We start from the raw sequence: 19,938 nt of genomic DNA, 5'->3' as shown, positions 1-19,938 counted from the left end.
AAATCCCATAGATGTACTATAGGATTCTAAAAATCATAGGAAATGTTTGTAAGGGATAAATGGCTTGGAATAATACACAGCCATATTAGTTTTTGTTGAAATTTGTGTGTATTTAAATCCTAATTTGTATATTATTTGACAACTTTTAACCTTTCCAAATATTTCATGAACTACTCATTGGATATATCTTGATACATTGGTACATAGATGCTCTGGGATAGACTGTGTACATGTTTAGATTAGTTTAAAATAGGTGCTCACTTATTACCTAATTTGCATGAAGTAACCAATTTTTAGGTGTTTTCAGATTTTTTCGATTACTGCTCATTAAATTTCAATGGAGCTTGGTACACAGGTGGTTTTGAATAATCAACAGATCTGATTACTTCAGGGTTGAAATCCATAACTGTAATATCTTCCAATGTACGCCATCAACGGTTAGAATATCTCAAACGAATGAATTGCACAAACATTTGCTGATGGCGTTGTAATCACAGTGGCGCATCTATACTTTTAAAACAGTAGTTTTATGGTCACAATAACATGTCACAATAGTACAGCGTTTTATTCGGACTGGAAAATCTAATAATTCCTTAATTGACGGCCCTGTAAATTAATGTATCCACCACAAGGAGCTATCATTAAACATTATGAGATATGGGAGGGTGAATCGTAAGTCCGAGAGCAATTGTAAGCAATATACATTTCAAACTTTTCTCAAACTTAAAAATGTTCACCTTTACCTCAATGTCCAAAAAAAATATTATTATCCCAATTTTTTCGTGTTTTCGCTCATATTTTAAGTGTATGCACATACACACAAACACAATGCAAAATTATATTTAGAGATGAGTTTATTTGTTTTCTTTGTATTTAAAAAAAAAAAAACTGTCCACGTTTTCATAATACACAAAACAGTGATCGTTTCAAGATTGTGAACTCGGAACCAAACAATAACTGTGAGACGTCAAATAAGGTAAATGATACTGGAAAAACAATGAAATAAATATCACACATGTCATTGAAAACAAAAATGAATATGCAGAAAATATAGAAACAGAAAAAAGTAATAATACTCAAGATTTAGAAACTGAAACTCGGGTTGAAAACACACGTAAGTCGAGCGGAAAGGGGTAAAAATGTGGAGCAAAAATAAGCGTGATGGAATTTCAAAAGTAGATAAATGCTTAATAAACGTAATCGGGAAAAACTAAATGAATTTGGAGAAAATCAAGTAGGGAAAAACATTAATATTAAAAACAACCTAGTGAGATCTTTAGAAAGCAAGTGCACTTCTTTTGCTTGCTTTCTGGTTTGTCTGGCTCTCGCAGGATCTATTTGCAATTGAGCGGGCACCACGAGATGGTCGTGGTGAAAAAATGACTCACAGTGGTGATCAAGGATCTGTGGTTTCAGCCTGAGACATTTTCAGCTGTTCTGGTACGAATAACATAATCCGTACTCAATAGAAGATTTCCTGGGTGTTGACTTGTACTCCAGGAAATTTATTTAATGATGATTTGAATTGTGCTCGGACCTGAAAGATCTTCTTTAACAATCACTCGACTGTATGATGTAAGCACAAACTGTACATACAGCAGACAATCCGAACGAAACAAAATGGTAAAATTAAAAAAGCATATCAAGTCATTGTCGATGTCGATGTTCACTGTGTATTCGATAATTACAGCAACATACGTATGTAATGGCTACTGTGTCACTATGTATTTTATTGTAACTATAGCAACTTCAATTGCTGTAATAACTTCAATTGTCAATGGCTGCCATGATTCTATAAGACAAGGTTTTTGAGTTTTTGAAGCGAGATCAACCCTGCAATTTTTATTTTTTTCAAGAAACTCATTCCCTGCTTCTTCTCTGGTCTATATGAAACTTTTGTGATGTTCCTGTCAGCTCCAATAATGATGAGGCATTCCGAATTCTCGCACGATAGCCGTTGTCACTCTTCTGTCAGTCTCTTATGCAGTGATTAAAAGATCCTCATTAAAACTCCTTCACAATGTCTTCTATCTGTCATTGGTTCCATCATTCATCCTCATGATAACATCAATGTATTACGTGTAATAGCAATAACTTGCCTCTGGGTATTGTAGTTCTTTATCATATAAGAGGTTTTGACAGAATCAATCACTCCTGCTTATTTGAAACACTCCAGGCATTTGGGTTTGAGCAATATTGTATTCAGTATATCAGTATATTGTACAAAAATGCCCAAACTACTGTCAGAGTAAACAACGTCCGCACATCACATTTTATGTTATCCCGAGGCATTCGTCCGGGATGCTTTCTAGTCACAATGTTGTATGTTATTGCCATTGAGCCGTTACTCAATAAAATAAGGCAGGATCAAAACATTAACAGTATTGAAAGTCCCCAAGGGTGTCAGTCTTTACATCAAACTGACAGCGTACTCTGATAGTGTATTTATTTTTATTACGCGTAAACAAGACTCCAAAAAAACTATCAGAATGGTTGAAAATGAGAGTTCCCAAAATTCTAAAATCAACTTTCAAAAGTCCGAAGTACTGTGGGTTAGCAGCCGGTGTAAAAATGGTAACTTCTCCTTGGGCATTGGATGGAACGGTATTGGGTTAAAACTGCTAAGAATGTATTTTGGTAGCACCAACAAATTTACGGACTGAAACTGCTGAAAACAAAGTGAAGATTTGGGCACACTTTGCTTCTGCAGTGTCTTACAGAGGGCGTACAACTTGTAGTCAACAATTTGCTTTCCTCACAGTAATTTTATCGCTTTTACAGTTTTCCCTTCCCCTTGATATTGTCTCCTCATTCTAAATGCCCCTTATAACGTTTTATGGCAATGAAGTTAGAAACAAGGCGGGCGGAAACTATTTATTTGCCCATAGAAAAGGAAGGACAAATGTGTCACCCACTTGCCGTGTAGCAATGACATCATGCGCCTTGAGAACGTTTCTGGTTATAACAATCCTAGTTTTAAATTTACTGATTATTTCGATCTGCTTGAAATGGATGTATACCCGTATATTTCAACTATCCGACACTAGAGACGCGATTTATAGACATTGCGTAATTCCTCATGGCTTCTTGAGACTGAACGCCGATCCCCAGAACATACGATTACCTATGAATCATTACATAATTACATGGTTAGGGCGGCTGGGCACTATAATTTACTGAGCGTAAATGTAATGATTGCATTTTAATGCGTTAATCAAGTGTAAATCAAGACAAGCGCCTTCATAACCACTAAACTATGTTCCCCGAAGAGCCAACCAGTACATTCCTAATACAACATTGGACTGGTCTGATAACGAGAACGAGTCACAATGATTCCGACAATCACTGAGTATAATAGAATTTGATGCCCCAGGGTATTTGTTACACTCCATGAAGACGGCAGTCTTAGAAATACACGCAAAGCAGCTGTCATTTTAATGTATTTTCGAATTATCTTCTTCCCTTGGGCCATTTCTTGTGAAATTTTAATTGCTCTAAAAATGTCATAATGATGTTGGTATTGCGTACTTATTGCGTGAACATACGTTGTCAGTTAAGCGATTTTAGATCTGCATTCTTCATAATATGAAAACATAATTCACATAAGAAGCTATAAAACCATAACAAATAAATATTAATGTAAATCTCCTTGCCTCACTTTTCTGCTGATTTCATTTCGAGGTCTTATCCCTTAGACAAACGTACACACTATTTAACTGACCTTCAATGCCAAACAAAGTCCCATAACTCAGTGAGTGCATATTGTTCACGAGTCTATATCAATTTAATTCATATTCCAGAGGTAATTACTAGTTAACTATCTACAATCTCCACATCTCACGGTGTATATCAGTCACAGATTTACATAGTGAAATGCATCTTCGACGTCGTTCTTGTTATTTGTGGATGTACGTTGCGATACATACATAGTTTGTATTTTTTTTTTTGAATCTTGATTTTATTTCTTCCCTTATGGCTACTGCATGTGGCATGTACACTGCGATATCTCGAAATTTAAATTTCATTTGATTTCGTATTCTATTTTGGTAATATATATATTAAATAATTTGTTTTTAATGTAGCTGCTTTTCCATTTGGATCGGTGTAGCAACTTAATGACTCTAATTATACGAATATGCATTCTCACGCATAGCACATACAAACATGTATACATGTCTACCTTAAACAACTACATACATTCCTTTATTTCTATGATCTGCCGTAATTAATTTACGAGAAATTCATTCAGATATCTAGCGAACAATTCAACCATGAACCACGAAGATCATAGAATACGTAGAATTTTCCATAATAATAATAAGCTGTTGTTTATTCAATATGATTATTGATTGAACAGAAAATTTATAAACGTATGGCACTTTCATTTTTTACAGTGGGTTCTGTGATTTCCATGGAGATATATACGACATATAAAGACAAGTGACATGACATCCATATATCATGTCAGTGTGTACATACAGCAGTGCCATACAGGTTTAATTAAGACAATCCATTGATGTAGATTACAGTTTAATCATTCATTCTATTTATTGTTTTTGAGGATGTGAGGTGGCCGGCCGTTCAGTGATCAATGACACTGTCCACTGTCTGCATGTGTGTAAGCTCAATTAAGTATCCCGTCCCTCGATATTACTTCCTCAGACATGCCTTGACCTATTTTGTTCAAGGCTATTGCAAAGATAAGAAAATGTATTTGTCTGTACTTGCCAGTTTCAAGGAGCGGCGGCATTACCTATCACTAAACCGAAGAGTGTGTCTTATACGTGCTTCTATTTCATTGGAACCGCTCATGATTCGCCCGAGACGACTGACTGTCATCAGCTTAATAACTTTTATGGCATCTATGTACAAGGCCGTATGCAAGAAGTAGAACCAATCTTCCTTGTTTGTTTGTTCGTTCTTGTTTGTTCCGATTCACACTCCATGCAAACATGTACATCATCTCGCGAAATAAACACACAATAAAGTATTTTGGGTGGAGATTTTTTATTTTTTCGAAATGTTTTAATGCAAAATGACATATCAGTAGATCAAGAATTACAAGTCGCATAGGGAAAAAAACAAGTTAATGAACATAATGCAAGTACAACCATATTACATTGACAAGATATGGTCCAATCAGGGAATAGATGATGCATAGACACCCAGGTACACAGCCACGAGGTGTTGCAAAATAATCGATCACATTCCTCGGTGTTTAAATGCAAGAACAAGAACAGCATGTTTACCAAGTCTGTTTACGTGGGTTTAATGTCAGTGGTGGTCGTAACCTATACAGTTCATACTACAAGTAGTAATAAGCAAGTATATCGAACGTGTTGTTTAATTAAATATTTTGTACGCTTGTTTCAATGATTGTTTTTAATGGTTAGTTCATGGCATGGCAAAATATATTACTTCTCACTCAAACATTTGGATTAACCACTAATTCGACAGGAATGTGATACTTTGAATTATCTCTCACAAATACATTCAGTTGGACTATGAGAAGTTATAATAATTCTAGTCTGTAATTTTGACTATTGTGGATCAAATCATTTTTAAAATTGGGGAGGTCACCTCCCCTGAAGTAATGCTTGCGATCAAATTACACGAAAGATGACGGACTGCAGCGTCAAGTCAACTCGTTTGTATTCTGGATTACTTCAAGAAAAGAGCCTATGAATTTAGTAAATACATGACTTTGTTTGTTGAGATGTCTTTAACTTTTCCAATATGTTTGTGGCTATTCCTTACATAGAATATTGGTTGTAACAGTGTGTGTGTTTCTGCTAGCTGTACAGGGCACTGCTGGTAGACTGAAAACCATTCACTAGATTGGTATACTTCGGTCAATCGTCACCTTGACTAGCTTCTCACCTTGGGGGTTGTGGGGCAGGTCGAACAAATTTGAAATTAAAGGATTTCATCATTAAAACCAGGACATTATTTCTGCCCATGTGTCAAAATATCTACACACAGCTCCCTTTGATATATGTGCGTTTCTGAAACATCGCCATCTAGAGATCGACCGTAAAGCGTAAACACGTTTATCGATGAGCAACCTAACTTGGATAGTCTTGTGACAATAATTAGCAAGATAGTTAAAATAACAGCATAGTTATTGGTCATTTTGCGGAATCCAAATTTATTGGGAAACCAGAATTGTAATTACATATTACAGAGTATGACATGTCAGGAGTGCCGTGTGTACAAATCTTTTGCTGAGCATGAAGTCGCTGGGCTGGCGTGGCTTGTTAGCTTGTGTATATATCTGGTAGCGTCGCTTATTTGTGGGCTCCGAATACAAACACAACGTTCAGCACCATCAATGACGTTTAATTCACAAACCTCATTGACGGTGCTGAACGTCACTTACAAAAAACGTAAATTGAAATTGATCACATTGTGATGATTTGTGCAATTATTATTAGAAAGCATTTATTATGAAACGCCGTAATCACGTATATTCGGTCTTGACCCCACTCTGTCTATTGTGGTAATTTGAAGACTGTACACGCTTTCTATCATACTAAACTGGTCACAAAATTTAACAACTGTTTCTACCCTTTACACTCAAGTCTGAATGAGCGATTGTATACAACGCCACCAATGGCTGTTCTCGGCTCCATGCGTCAAGAAAACTGATGAGCGTTTTTTTTTTCTTTAGTTGAACTGCTAGTTTTACTTAGATAATTTTTTAATACACCGAAGCTTTAACGAGCAGGGGTATTGTGTCGCCATGCAGTTGATTCAGCTGCCTGAACTATTGTAAAACAAAAATAAGTGATTATGGCTGTTTCAGTATGCATGCCTAAACCACTATAGGTTAATTATGTTGTATATGATATATTGTTACACGTTATTTGTGGAGATGTTGGTAATTACACAAACATATTGGCAATGTTAATACTTAAATAGAGTTGGGTTGCAAAGAAATTACCCCACGCCCCTCGAAGTAGGTCCACTCATAAATGACAGTATCTTAGACTAGCGTTAACGCAAAAATAAGTCTAACTTGAATACTGCCGAGGCAAGTCGCTAATGAGGTGCACTGGTGATGAGAGAATACATATGTCTTGTTGTAATACGATACTTCATTCAATTGTACTTTTGAACATAATACAAGCAATTTATATATAGTACACTCGTGGGGATACTCAACAACTCATCACCAACGTCTTGTCCGGAATTGTATATATCATGTTTTGTGTCATCGATTATTTGATTGACATTTGCACCCATCTTATTGAGAACACGGAGATTACACTGTATCACGTACGTGATGAAATTGCGATTTTCCAGTCGAGTGGAGACATTTCTAGCAATGGAATGGACATATAGATGCATATTTAGTAAATTATGGGATGATATGACACAGGTATTATTTGAGATGTGTATACTGTATCGTTTGTTTATCATTAGAGAACATTCAGTTGAAGCCAATAGTCACGAATGAAGCGGTCTAACAATGTGTGTAGCGTCACACCCCATGTAGCGTGCGACCTTATAAGTGCCCCCCCATTACACATCTAGTATGGTCACATGGCAAACGACGTATGTGAACAGTTCTCGGCATCTGTCCATGACATTTCTCGTGGTTCAATTGTGTTTAAAGTAGACGCCTACTCAATATCGGTCAAGTTGGTCATTAGTAACAAGACAATTTTCATTGAATTATGTTGTACAACCATATACATATAGTTTCACTGTAACATGAAACATTCGATAAAATGTACTAAATGTTATTTTAAAATTGCTATTTGTAAAATTGTTCATTAGAACACAATACCATTGTTTGTCACTTTATTTAAATGCAAATTTGTGAAATAATAGAGAGCATAAGTACCAGATCAGTCACGTTATATCTCATATCACCTGCCTAACATTTTAGATAACAATAATAAAAGCTTTTTAAAACGTCCAAAAAAATGTCATAAAATCTATAATTTATTGCAACATTGAGGAATTTTGAGAAATCTCATTTGCGAATGGGCCTAGTCAGAGAGACCTACGCCTGTAGCCATAGATTGCACGTGTAGTCATGTGAGGTTCACAGTTGTATATACTCGGTGACGAGTGCAAATGTATTGCGGCACTTCCTAATACATCCTACGTGTTGTTTATATTAAATAACCATCATCTGTCTCATGTCGTGAAATACGAATTGCCATTCATGGCTGCACTTTATATTAGTATTCCATGCACGTACACCCCTGTCCGTGTCTCGAGTGTGTGGGAACAGCCAAATGGAAGCAGAGCATCGACTAACTCTTTCATCATGTCGAGAAAAATTAAGTACACGTTAATATAAATGACAGATTTATGAATTGCTGTTTGCGCAGAACGTCAGTAGCCACGTAATTGATATAATATAATCCATTAAAAGATTAATTTTAATGAAAGTATCGGATAAACATTATATACAAAACTGTCGATCTATTGCGATCACTGTCTGAAATTTGAAATACCCCATTGTAATGCAACATATTCCTTTACATATAAGAAATGAAATAGAATGTAGTCCATTTCATGCGACCTCGACATTTTATCTAGAATAGCAGTTGTATGCCATTAGGGTCTACGTCCTGTTAAATTAAGCCAAGGGGAATAAATAAATATATTTATTTATAACTGCTTTAGCTATTATATAATAATAGTTTAGTAAACTGTCTCGTTGCTTACTGAAATTTTTTGAACAGTTTGATGTTATGTGCATCAGACTCAATACACGCAACAATGAATTTCACTATTCAATTTATATTAATAATATTTTTGAAGCGCCGTTAGACGCTAGAATATAAAGCTGTCTTTAATGAAATCAGCGAGTGTTCTAGAGAAACTCCAATATCAGAACATGTTTGTATGATATTCATTCATAGATCCAGCAGCCTTGTTATTGCGTAATATTGGGCAGTGCGGAGGCTTTTATTTCAATCACGATATCCCGAAATGTCAAAAGGTTGCAAATATGTGCATCGGTACGTTTGGCAAATTAGGAATTGACTTTCATGGTATGTTAAAACACACTCATTGGTAATTTTGCAGATGAAAATGACGTGACCGAATCATAATCTGTTTAATGTTCACTAAACATTCTTGTTTGTGCGTTCTTGTATTGTCCCCAAGCCCTGCCCATTTATCGCCTTCGAACACTTGTTCGAAGAAATGATCTGTAATGTCGGATAGGTAACATGAGAATCGCCGTTAATGTATCTCGTTGTCAGTAAATCGTCCGCTGTGAATAAGGTCGTTCTCGTGAAAGGAGGCTTGTATCATCTGATTCCGTGCTAAATTCTAGAATATATAATCATTATCCCAAAGTTTGTTAGCACAACCCTATGGGATTATATATATATGGCATTGGTGCATATGTAGTAGTTTAAACATACGATCCTGTACTTAATTGAGTGAGCATAAACAGTTATTAGCTTGTACATAATAACATTAAACACATATATGTATTGTTTTCGCATATTTGTTTAAAAATATTAAAGGACACTGGGTTTGATTTGACAAAACAATTTTCAGGTGACACAAACTACAGTTCTACGTGATTTCAGTAACATGACATGGTCAGTACTTCCTTGAAATATAAGTGGGCAGCAGTGAATATCGAGCTTAGCGTGTTGAAAAGTCAGTGTATATAAAGTTGTATATATAGAAAAGTTACACATGAGTAGCCCAGGCCTATTGTTAGATTAACGCAATATTCAACGTACTGCACAAGTATATTTTCATTTGTTCAAATTTTGGCGAGAAACAAAAGTTTAATAAATATTACATTTGAGTCACAAATATTTTATATTTTTCTTTTATCTCGACTTCTTTTTATTACAAATTTAAAACTCATCAATAAATAACACTGTGATCGTAAATCGTGTACGCGTATAAACGACGTTGTAGAAAATTGTGTATCATTTAAATAAAGAGTCGTCGTTCATAATCACATTTCACTATTTGCTATGTCCTCATGCAATTGTCGGGAAAAAAAACTACTCGCCATGGGGATACTAAACTTTATTAGTTAACACTGCTTTATTCCACGGACTGCTATGATAACTGGATAACTGTGATAGAAGTAAAAAGACGCCTAAAAGTGAGACGGCATAATTTTATTTCACCGACACTAAGCTGAACTAGAGTGCGGATGGCGTGTCGCATTTCAAGCTATTAACATATAAACAGTGTTATAGACAATGTTTTATTCATAGGATTCCACTTTTACTCGACCGTTCTCGAAAAAGCCTGCAGTGAAAAAGAAACAACAATACGGAAAAACTAATTTATATTCCATTGAATTCAATTTAATAGTGGACATTGATGTATAATTCAGTACCACCACCATTTAAGTGAAAAGTGCCGGTTGAATATTTTGCAAATGGGATGCCATAGAGGGATTATATTCTGCTTACACATTGAAAACAATTTATTTCTTTATTCACATGAAGCCGAATGTCTATATAAATTAGTTAAAATACAAAAATAACAAAGAGGCCAAACCGAATTTCACATTCATAGTGAAGATGTACTTCCAATCAACAAACCTAAATTCAGTAACTGTTATCCAATGATATATTCAGTTGAACTTAAGATTATGAAGACTACAAAATCCAGATTCACACTTAGATCTGTGCCTTGAATTTGATTATATAGGCCGGCTTTCCACCAGACTATATGACAAAAGAGGTGACTTTACTATCATCAATTTTACATCTGCACAACACTATCCCACTCTGTCCTACGCATGAGGTATATACTTCCCATCTCGTTAGCCACGTCAGGGCCTGTAGTACATAGACAGACTTTTCAATAAGACATTGTCTTCTTTCTTCTAAACTATTAAACCAAAGGCTTAAAACAGAGCGACATAACATTTAAAGGTCTTGGGCAGATACAATGAGCTTGTGGTTAAATACAATAACACTGTTACACAGGTTATCTCATCAACGTTCTATGTGAAACTCAGGTTTAAAAAAACAGAAAACATTCGATTATGACTCAGATATATGCCGAGTATCATACCTAACATCACTTCATGTAAACCATGCAGTCTTTTTAAATTTCTCTTACTGATTTGACTATGTGGTGTAGCGTACTTGTACTTTTGTGCAATGTAGTGTAGTGTAGTTGTTTTGTTTAGTTCTTGTGGATTGTTTTGTCAATCGCTGTTAATCATGTGTTCTTGGAATGAAATTTATCGTAACCATGTGAACTTTTATAATTATCGTGTGTGCTTACCGTATTACATGTTGGCTCCCGTGTTTAAATGACTACCTGTGCAGCAATGTCTGATTTGTCTATCGCCACAGGGTAACGCTAATACGGTGGAGATAATGACTATATGCATGCAGGCAATTCAAGCCTCCTTCCACGCGAACGACCTTATTCACAGCAGATGCCTTTCTAAGGACATTACTGATTAATGAGGCTATTCCATGTTACCTCTCTGACATGACAAACCTTTTTTTTATGAACAATGCAATGAAATAAATGATGCATGAAATTAATATAGCACAGATAAGACTTTATGTAAAACATTCAGACCTAACAAATGCTGGCCTATACGGCAAAACTAAAAAACGACAAAAACAAGTAGAAACATTACAACACATTTTGCCTAAGATGCCGATTAACATGTGTTCCCTTGGCTGTATAGGCCAACGATTTCTTGGTCTGAATATTTGACATTAGGTGTGTTTCCATTCATGTTTTAGTAATCTCATGCATTACTTTTTTCACTGCAGTGTCTGTGGAAATGATCTGCCATGTCGGGAAGGTAACATGAGAATAGCCTCGTTAATGAATCTCATTCTTAGTAAAGCATCCGCTGTGAATAAGGTCGTTCGCGTGCAAGGGGGCTCACTAAATTACATAATATATAAATCGTTATTTGCTGCAGGTTAGACTTAGGTTACCCCATGGCATTGCTGTACAGACATTAGATAAAACAAAGAATGCTGTGAGCATAGACGGTAATTACCAATTGTCTTTACATAATGAAGCACATGTATGTAACCAACATCAGAAATACATTTTATCTATACATTACTGATCACATTTGTGTTTCAATTCGTTGAGTAAGCAGAAATATTAGGTTGTTGAGAGAGAACCATTTTATATACCCCCACACTACCAAAATATGCAATCAGAAGTTTTCACCTAATTGTTTTATTTAGATATTTTAGGCTAATGGCCTTTAGGTAAAATACGAAAACAAATTTCAGGTTGCATAGGGTACACTGTGAATGATTGGTTACTTACAGTACTACGTGAATTCAGCAATTGGCATAGACGATAATAGGTTAGGGTATACTCCATTATTAATTTGTCATAGATTGGACACATACTACAACAAATGATATTCATCTACAAAATATTATCTTAGCGATTACTATAGAGTATTTGGTTAGTTTCGATTCATAAATTTCTGTGCTTTTATTCTTAGATGACAGAATGCTTGTCTACAACAATACTTTGCTGTTTATGCGGGGGAAATAGTTATCTTGGCACTGGGGAACAAATTAAAATTGATTTGCTGATATTAAATATCTAAGTTCTTTCAATGCTATTTAACGCGTTAGTGAATAGCTGAACATTGCACGTACATTATTGTACAAAGCATTTCCTAAACGTTATAAAAGTCGTAACATTTTCACGTCATACGCCAATAATATTAGTAAGTTTGAATTGCATTTTTTTTAGTTCTCCTCTGAATGCCTGGTTCGGTGCACTCAAACAATTTTAATATAACATGTCAAAATTTGTAATGTTACTTGCTGGTATGGTCACTTTTTGTAGAAAAATTATAGGGATACACTGTAAAACCCAGCGTAATTGTGTAATTGACAATTACAATGAAAACTATCGGCTATTTAAATTTATTTCATCGCCATCATCTTGAGATTCGTCGCGAAATAGTAGATTATTTGTTTTTATTTTTGTTAAGATTTTGTCTCGAGTTGAGAATATTTGCTTTTGAAACTATATTTCAGTTTTTCCCTATGCTTCGGTAAATTGTTTAGCATTTTTATTCGTCTGCCTCTCCAATTTATTGAGTCAATCTTCAAGAGTGTTACCTTAGAATCTAGGAAAGCTTTTAGCTAGCCAGTATGTCCACGTTGTCATTACTGACGGCTACCTATTGTGATGAATCACCTAAATTGTGGTGGTATTGTGTCATACGTAAAAGCCCATTTAGATTGAATTCAATTTATTATAATTAGTATCTCCTTATTATTAAAGCCTTTTTACTGTAGGCTTTCCAAGTAGAGTGTGATAAAAGTGCAATTGTATAATTAAGTCATTACATAAATAATAATAGCTTGGAATGCGACGCGTCATGCCGTACCTTAGTTCGGCTTAGTATCGTTAAAGTAGAATTATTTCATCTCACTTACAGTTTAGGCGTGTTTATATTGTTCATCTCATTTAGTGTGACAGTTCAGTGGAATAGGGCAGTGTGTGTAACAACGTTCGATATTCCCACGGTGTGTAATAACAATTCAATTATTATGATTTGTCAACGTGAGCAGATGGAACATTATTCCGATAATGGCATCATACTTATAAGTCTTATATTATATTATAAAATATATGTTTGTGATTTTAATCTATATTTTGAGAATCGTATAATCCAAATATTGTCCGGTACACTTGTTGTATACAACATTTGTATATATGTGAGGTACCGTTTCTAATTCATCGCACCTTAAGTCTTGTGACCATTGCTCACAGATTATGTCTTTTTTCTAATCAGTAATCAAATTATCAATGTATTCCCGGAACCAGGAATACTCGAATGGCTGAATAATAAACATACGTCTAAATTGCATGAGGAATAGCCAACGATGAGAGGTATTAATGAAGTGTTACCCGTTTGAACTAGATGCTCTACAACGTCGCGATTACGCGCTCACAATCTACGATCACTGTGTTAGTTTATGCGTTTTAAATCTTCGAAAAGAATGTCTGAATTAAATAGGTAATTGGCTTAAAAACAAACACAGGTAAATCAAATACCCTCTATATAGACTTAATAACCCTACATTCATGTAGGCATGATACAAAGTCTGTTTAGCTGTCACTAAACTTGACATATTGATTAATGCTTGTGTATGTATGTAATTACGTAAAAGACATTGGTGAAATCCCTTTCTTGTTAGATACATGAATATATATATATCATTAAAATACTATCTTCAGAAACATCACGTCAGTAACATATATAACGAGTATATAAAGTGTTTCATCACATCCAATAGTTCATACACCGTGGCCTTAAGAAAAGCTTCTGATTTTTTTCGAATCAGTTAGTACGTTGCCCGGTTGTAACCCCGCGCATATCATCTGATGTTGCAAAAAACACACTCCCAGACATGCTTAGCTATCATTGGACTTTACGACTGGCGGGTTTTCTCACAGTCACATGATCGGACAAATGCGACGGCAACTGAATGTTTTATTAAACTCTGTTTCTCTCATTTTAGCATCTGTAAAGTGCAATACGGCGTTTACCTGGGAACAATGTATATTGAATTTCATTAAAGGCATTTGCACTGATTCGACGTCGTGAATAACGACTTTTAAAGATAACTGTTGGGGCAAGCTTCTTTAACAATCTACGTGGAAATAAAATACAAATCAGAACATAGTTTTTCAGTCGTTTTGTATGATTCAGTCATAAAATACAAACGCATCTAGAAAAGATTTAGACCAACACTACGTTTGAAATTAACTTTTTGAATGACAAGTTACGTACCTAAACCAAGCCACATTTATTGGATGACAGTCCTCCAAACGTTTCATTGCATTCGTAACGTAGTAGTTGTAAATCTAGAAATACATGGTGCCTCTTGACAAGAATTGAATATAAGTATTTTGGTTTTATGTGTAGTGAGAAAATATCCCTAAGTTTAAGCGAGCATATTGAACATTCTACAAATGAATCGTAGGTGAAATACGAGAAACAAAAACGACGTGTCCCAATTTATACATATTACTGTAATTACATACCATAAAAGGTGCACGTCAATACCTCCGGCTCAAATACATGATGAAAACCTTAATCATATGGTTAAACTTTAAAGACGGACAATACGAACGGAATATTAAACCGAGGTACAATGTGTTTTAATCTACGCTTACGTCTGATTCTTGGGGCGATTATTTTATTGACAAATGCTTTTTTAGATCCATGTTTTTCTCAAAATTTTAAAATATCATATCTGCCTACACTAATGGTAATATGCGAATACGTATACTGAACTTTTACTGACAGCGTGTGGACAAATAAACCGTATATCTCAACGACAATGCAATCTTAAGAATATGTGACCGAATATATGACTGAGATTTCCACACCATTTAAATGTTGTAAAAATAATCCATAAAAATAGTCCTTGTGGAAACAAAATCATTAAATGGAATTGGCTTTTTATTGACTTTCACTACTACTAGTTTTTGACAACTTGTCAAGGTATTTCAATCTATGAGTATTTCTGTAATTTGGATATATTTTCTATTTGAAACTGAGTGATATCCAGACAAATAACATTCATATTTTGTATGGCAATCTACCTATATCATGTATACCATGTTATAACATAGGCAAAAACGAGCTAATCGCATATGTGTTTTGATGCGAATCACTTTTTAGTCTCGTTATTGTTACGTGACTGGAATGTTAGTAGTCCTGAGTGACATGTGAGTTGAACTTTAGTTGTTGAGTGTTACATTTTTTTTATCCGTGTTCTCCTAATTGAACCTGTTTTGTACCAACATTTTAACAATATATTGCTATATGTTCATAAAGAATATGGCGTATAATTCAGCTTTCGTCAAAGTTAGTAAGTAGCAGAAAATGGAAAAATCACCAGATGCCACAAGCGTTTGAAGGGATATTCAACAAGGCACATCATGTAGGCAATTTGTTTGTTTAATGAAAAAAATGGGCAAATGGATTTTTCGTGTAACATACTGATTTGTGCTCCGTTCTTCATTTGCCGAGACCATTTCCGATTACATGGGAGCAGCTGCAGTAATTTCGTAGCATTATCGATCATTATAATCATGACTATATTTGCGTCAATCGTCATTTTATGCGTGTTGGAACAGTACCCGTAGGAAAAACACATGAGGGTATCGTTTTTTCTACAGGAAACTACTACGATTGAAAGTTGATTTTAAAAAATAATGATAGAAAGGTATAATATCTGCTAATTCTTATTATCCATCTACGGCCGTGTACATGACTACATGCCTTATAGGCATCAATTAACATATGATTCGTAAGTATAGTTATGCGAAATTACGATTTCGCTTTGATTTTGTTGTTCGTGTGATAAAAACTTTATCATCTGATATATACCTCCTTCATATAGCTGGTTGTGACGTCATGGGCTTCGGTTAATGGATAATATAAGCCCATGTAATAAGCAACTAGTATCAACTAGCTCTTGAACTACTAATATCAGGTGATAACCTCATATTGTCATTAATGGATGGTCTTTGATGTGATGCTATAATTGTTATGCGCCCATTATCTCTTCATTATGATGTATTGTATACAGATTCACATTGTATTTTAAGAGCAAGGTCCAATAGAAAAGAGCCCCTCAAGTTGTGTTTTTCTGCATGACTGCATGAACCGAATACCTATATCGTGCCAGAGTGAAAAAATATTAGTGTAATAGCAATAACTTGATGTTTAAACATTTGCAAGTATTCATGTATCATGCAAGTGATAACCAAAATTGCATCACCCTTCACAAGTCTTCGCCTTTAATATCTCGTTAGAGATTTCGTTTTTTAATTTTTAAAGCTTGGCTAGGTTCACAAGTGATATAGTTGCAAGTAGTATCATGTGACAGCATTATGTATATATGGGCTGTTTAATCATTTAAATTTAATCTTCACATAGCTAATACTCTCTAATACAAAAATTATCAGCAAGGTAGACGTACTTTAAAAGGTTAAACGTGAAATAAAACTGTAAATCCGAAAATAATCTCTGAATCGATCGGCCTTGATTTCAGTGAACCGTGTTTTAATCCAACCATGACTGATAATATACAATATTATTGGTTTTTCTTAATCTCCTTTTAAGCTGACGCACTTGCATACGTGATCGAATCTTTGGTTTAATGACATAACCACAATCTCTACATTGTATCAAGTCTCAACCAAGATAGTTCTAACAACACATCTGTGATGAATTAAACGCACATGAGTTAAAAATAGGTTTTATTTCAACCGTATTCAGCTTTTTATAGAGAAATGTAGATACATACGTATAATATATACCCAGATATCACAGTGTCGTATGGCGATGCTGCATGTAAAAAAATATTTTCTGAAATACGATTGTTTAAACTAACTTTTTTTGCAGTAGCATTTACGTTCGGTTAATAAATATACACAGTAAACTGATATCACTACATGTAGTTTTCTTCAAGGCTTAATCCTAATTCTACAAGCCATGTGTACTTTTAGATTATCCGCGACCAGAGAGACTTCCACACGTGCCGAAAATTTGTTAATCCTTATTAAGATGGTACAAATGTTATCATTGAGAGCGTAACTGGACCCCTCGTTTCAAGCCGAAGTCACACTCTCAGTTGCGTATTTTGAATAATAAATAATATAGTCTTTGGAATCAACGTAAACGTTTTGCATAATGATCTGTTCGGAGTTCAGAGGACTTATATTCTGAAAAGAATCTCACGGAAGAATTCGAGCTAATGATATAAAATGGAATGTATATACACGTTCAACAAGTCATTGCGTTAAATTAATATTGAAAAATACCAAATAACAAATACTAGCAAATCGCAAAATATAGCATGCTCCCGAGTTATTTTGTTATAAAAAGTTTTTTGCAAGTTAAAACTACAATATGTAATCAAAAAGACGTGTCTATATATTCTGTAGATGATGGACAGTCACTCAAAACTCTTTATTTCCAAAATCAAGCAAAGCGCTGTGTTTCACGATAATAATCGGTTGGACGTTGTGGATACATCTAGGATTTTCAATGTTATCAATGTTTGTTTATATGCAATCTCATATTATTTTTGTAAATTATTCTTTCCAACAACAACAACCCACCCGAGTCGAGCCGAGCATATTGACGAACATAATTCGGCACGTACCGAGGATGCTCCGGCTCCAAATTGCTGACGCATTTTCTGCTCCTGCTAGAGCATTCAGATGAGGATTTGGCACGTTGCTAGTGGGCGTACATTCGGAACGCAGTATTCGATTATGTAGTCACACTACATGTCTACATAGAAAGGCACAGATTCTAGAATCTGGTTCTCATATTCACTAAACTACAGCATATTATTAAAATTAAGCTGTAGCTTCATAAATGCGTTAGATATCAACGCATTTTCAAGTAAAAATTATTATGACACACGATTATAAAACCTCACTACTTGTTGACTGTGTTGTCGATATATCCAGCATGGTTTACTCAATTTATGCCCAGGCATAACAACTTCTTCCGCTTGCCTTAACAAAAAACATCAATACAGCGGCAAGAGAGTGCTATCTAGAGCTTCAGGTAAAACGTACATACTATTGTTTACTTTCATCATATTTCTCTTGCAGCATGCATATATCATAAGATACTGTCTCGGCATATCCCACTGAGACAAACACGTATCTGTAATCCCTACAAGATTAGGTTGCTTATGCTACCTATATGTCGACCCAAAAGTACATTCGCTTTTGTTCACAATTCTCTGAGTGTCGGAAAATATGTATATAGACAGCGGCTGGAGTCAATATTTGTAATAATATAATAAATAAAATCATTTTGTAAAAGACTGCTCTGCAAATTCTCTCCTTCCTCGGTTTCCAATTACATTCATTGGTAACTAGGCCGAAAGGTCGTTTCACTCCGTTCAGGTGTTATCGTTAGTATAAGTAGTTCTTTTACACACTTCTTTTACATAATCATTTCCACAATCCTTTCCAAAATCATTGTAGACATAATTTGCATGAACTAACTACGGGCAATCCTCTGACATCTCAAGAGCCGTAATGATCACAAATGATGCGTGTTCACAAAAAACAGTCTCATGTTCGGAAGGTCCGGTGTTCAGAAGTTTGTATATATTTCGAGTACTTAGTTTTGTAATTGTATGTGTGTTAACATCGACATTGATTAGTGGAGAAACATAACATGTATACAAAATATATATACATTGGGTGTCTAATCTGCAGACGTATTGAGTGTCGCACCTAGAAGCTAGCTAGGCGGACACCTGGCGCGAAAATGTAATTCAAGTTTGTGGCGAGAAATTTGCCAGTACTATTAAAACATTTCATTAACATTACAGATTGAAAATTCAGTTTCATTATTTTATTACTTGCGAATGGTTTTACTATATTATATATCCAGGGACATTTTTTATTGATTTATATTCACATAAATTACGTGTGAGAGCATTTTTACTATGTATGGCGCGAGCACTCAATGAGTTGTCATCTCCTAGGACACGAGTGTAGCGTGGCGTCTCGTGTCAACTTCTATAGCACGCTCGACAATGTAAACCCTATGAAGAATACATCACACACATTATCTATCAAGCTCCAATATACAACACTGGTAGGGTGACATATTAAAATAACGATGTTCAATTAATAAACCTTTTTACGAAACTAGTGCAAATTCATGTATTTGCCAGGAAACAAAGAAGTTCTTATTTCATTTGATCAGTAAACACAAAAGAACTTACGTAACCCTTTTAAACAGGAAATTTCCATCTGGCTTACAATAGTACGACGTTCACTTGAGGACTGAAATTAGTCATACAAAAAAGTGGAGTATATATAGGGTATATATTGTTTCTTGATTATACTTCACGATAATCAACCGATACATTGAATAAGAATGAGTAAAACAGTCACCCCATTGATATGTACATCACC

Source organism: Saccoglossus kowalevskii, chromosome 21, assembly GCF_978046115.1.
Source record: "Saccoglossus kowalevskii chromosome 21, keSacKowa6.1, whole genome shotgun sequence".
Lineage (NCBI taxonomy): Eukaryota > Metazoa > Hemichordata > Enteropneusta > Harrimaniidae > Saccoglossus > Saccoglossus kowalevskii.
Note: the sequence above shows the minus strand (reverse complement) of the source record.